Source organism: Hippocampus comes, unplaced genomic scaffold, assembly GCF_001891065.2.
Source record: "Hippocampus comes isolate QL1 unplaced genomic scaffold, H_comes_QL1_v1.1 scaffold33, whole genome shotgun sequence".
In the NCBI taxonomy this organism is placed as follows: Eukaryota; Metazoa; Chordata; class Actinopteri; order Syngnathiformes; family Syngnathidae; genus Hippocampus; species Hippocampus comes.
Window position 1 is genome coordinate 849861 of NW_017804842.1, and position 2282 is coordinate 852142.

Consider the following 2282-nt stretch of genomic DNA (forward strand, 5'->3'; position numbering starts at 1 on the left):
AGGGCAGGCCCGCGGCCTGCGTGCGCCGCTTTCTATGCACGGCACAAATATTCATCAGACCCCGGACCGTTCGTCGTCTTAGCAGTCATAGAACAGGTCACCTCCATCTCCATGACAACAGCCTCTTCCTGTACAAGCCCCCCCCGCCCACCTCGAATAGTTTAGCCCGTTTTGTAACGTGAGCTCCATTGCGACTGCATTGTTGACAAGCGTGTTTTAAAGAGACACACAAATGAAAACCGGAGTGGACCCTCCTCTTTCTGCACGACTGATGGTTAGAAATAATAACAGCGTCACTCCGGAGTGGGCAACCGACCACATACGGTCCCTGAATGAATGTTCTACCAGAAAATGGTGCCGTGGACTTTCAGTTCTGGTGCTGAGAATCTTCCAACTCAAGAATGCGTGCCTTGTATCTGGGAGAAGGGAGAAGGTGTTCAAGAAAGAGCTCGCGTGCGCTTCCGCCACATTTGCACAGTTTCCCTGCAGAAAGCACCCGTGGGGTCGAGGACGGGTCATGGGGGGGGGGATCTGGAAACAGTCAAGAGTCCAAGTCATGTCTAAGTGTCACGCGAAGGGGGCAGTCTCTGGAACGGTCTGTGCGTGCGCGTGCCTTGAAACTGAAATTGGACTACGGCGTAAAAAGGGATCGCGCGTTTGTAAACATAGCCAACAGAAGTCATGGCAAAAGGTCAGAGGGGGCCTTCGAAACGCCAGCAAGATCCAAAACGAGGATGCGCAATGTTTTTGTTGATTCGCCATCCATTGAACAATTTCAGTTGGAGTTCGATGGAGATCATTCTGGTGGGGACCTTCTCGGTCCGAATCGTCATAACTGTCATGTCACACCGGCGCTCAAGCCTCGATTAGCCAACGAGCCACCTCCCGGCCATACGGCTCCCATTCGCATGGAGGAGCAGGCGTCCGAATCTCATTTCATTTGAAAAAGCGATCCAGGAAGAAATGTCGTCATCGGCGTTAGGATGAGCCTGCGTCGGCCATTGTGGCGCGCACCTGCTTAAACAATCCCATTTTCTGTTTGCTCAAGCCCATTCCCCAAACAATGGTCGCCTAGCAACGGCCGCCAGATGCTCCGTCGGGCTTTAGGATCTTTTTTTTTTTTTTTTAATAACGCCACACGACGACACCCCATTGTGATGGTTGTCAAAATATAGAAATGCCAGCAGAGATCTGGTTCAAGCGGCAAAAATGGACGCGAATGTTAGCAATGCTGTGCTTACTTTCGAGGACTTTAATATTCAGCGTAATGGAAGCGGTCAAAGATCAAATGAGCAAAAATCAAACCTTTTTAAACCAGCGCTTTTCCTTTCGAAAACTATTATGATCTTCTTCTAAAGTTGCTACGGCTAATGTCATAGCAGCAGCTAGAACGGATGTAACTCAGCCTGATGAATCTAAATCCAATATTGATGTAGAAATGAATTATATGAGACATCTTGCGGTTTGCTTTAGCGTTCGCCGCTACCAGTTAGCCCTTATCGCGCTACAGTATGCTAATTGCCTTTAGCTCCTTGTCAGTCCATGATCCCAACGATATGATATTTTTGGCCAAAAAGCATTTCCTAGATAGCTCGCTTTCAGGAAGATTTCGTTTACACGTCTGAATTAAGAAGAAGAAAACATTCGAATGAAAAACGCGCTTGCTTTAGCGTGCCCTGTTCACTGGCTACTACCTTCATTCAAGTTCCATTTTATTTGCCATCTACCTTTTTTTTTTTCTTTTTTAAGGCTAAAAAAAGCAAATGAATCTTGATTTGAACTTATACTTTTCACTCTGATGCCAATTTTACCATTCAATATGCTTGGCTTTACAGTATGTAGCTCTTAAGGAGTCTCTTTGGAATACTTTTTGCTTCACGGCGATCAATTCAAGTCAAATATTTGCTCTTCTTGAAGAGTACATGACTCAAAAAATGTAATTAATTGCCAAAATGGACCATTCAATGCTACGAATTAGCCTCCGGTTAATTCATGGGCCGCGTGGGTGAATATCCATGTGATCAAATAACAGCGGCTTTACCCCCCTTTGATTGAAAGTAACGAGACTCTTGTTATCCAATGCTGCGGCCTGTTCCAGAACATTCCCGCTATATTGTGAGCACTTGATAGACAGAGCCGCGCGTTGCCATGGATACCAGTGCTGCTCAAGCTCAAAATATTCCCTTGTGAATGGAGTGCGCAACGGCTTCAACGCGGTCGTTTGTTCTGCTGGTAAATCCGCCGATGGGGTCGAAAGGCTCAGGGGGGCGGTGGGGGTAGGC

General features: G+C 47.1%; 1 protein-coding gene across 1 annotated transcript in view; it reads left to right on the forward strand.

The window, feature by feature from the left end:
- The window catches only part of kcnj6 (potassium inwardly rectifying channel subfamily J member 6), a 5518-nt gene that overhangs the window by 441 nt on the left and 2795 nt on the right, over positions 1-2282 (forward strand). The gene's annotated exons all lie outside the window — the stretch shown is intronic.